This window comes from Geospiza fortis, unplaced genomic scaffold, assembly GCF_000277835.1.
Source record: "Geospiza fortis unplaced genomic scaffold, GeoFor_1.0 scaffold281, whole genome shotgun sequence".
NCBI lineage: Eukaryota > Metazoa > Chordata > Aves > Passeriformes > Thraupidae > Geospiza > Geospiza fortis.
In genome coordinates this window covers 3148288-3149021 of record NW_005054340.1, presented here as the reverse complement: position 1 = coordinate 3149021, position 734 = coordinate 3148288, and the positions used below count along the sequence as shown (strand labels likewise).

Below are 734 nucleotides of genomic sequence, written 5' to 3'. Positions count from 1 at the left end.
CGGAGCCCGCAATCCCCCTGCAGCACCGCCGCCCCCCACCCAGCCGCCCTGCCATCTTCCTGGCTCCGTGCGTGCTCTTCTCCCACCGCTTCCTTTCATGGAGAGCTTGGGGCATCTTCCTTTTTTCCTTTTTTTTTTCCTTTTTTTTTTTCTCTTTTTATTTTAAATTATTGTTGTTAATTAAGGACACTCCCTTTGGAAACAGGCTAAGAGCACCGAAAAGAAATTGGGCATAAACCACTATTATTCCCACCACACCCACCGCTACCCCCACCCTTCCCCAGGAGAGCCTTCCCGGGCATTTAAATCTCACGGAATCGCCTTCGGTCCGTTGTGTGCCTCGATCCCGCTCCCAGGTGGTCCCCTCTCGAGGAATCGAGCTCCTCGCAGCGATATTCCTAAAATGTGCCCCGGCAGGCGCCTCCCGGGCTGCTCCGCTCTCTCTGCTCTTACCAATTCACACGCACATCTCCCCTCCCCACAAATCGAGACACAACGGAAGGGGGGAAAATGATAAAAATGGCAAAGCTCTCGCGGGCTGCTGTGTAAATGGCATAAGTGAGACACACCGCGTCTTACCTTTTTGTGTTTTTCCTCTGTCCCTGTCGGTGTGTTTGTGTGCTGGGGTGTCACAAAGAGAGTCCCGGGTAGCCCAGAGCCCCCTCGCCTCGCTCGGAGCGCGGTGGCTCTCGCCCGCTCGCTCGCTGGGACTGGAGTGCCTAGTGCCTGCTGGA

The 734-nt window shown here is 55.7% G+C and overlaps 1 protein-coding gene across 1 annotated transcript in view; it reads right to left on the bottom strand.

The window, feature by feature from the left end:
- BASP1 (brain abundant membrane attached signal protein 1) overlaps positions 1-728 on the bottom strand; it is a 50422-nt gene extending 49694 nt beyond the window's left edge. The window contains exon 1 of the mRNA XM_005422572.2: positions 580-728. The gene's annotated coding sequence lies outside the window, so the exon portion shown is untranslated. The remainder of the gene's footprint in view (positions 1-579) is intronic.
- Between the last annotated feature and the right edge of the window lie 6 nt (positions 729-734).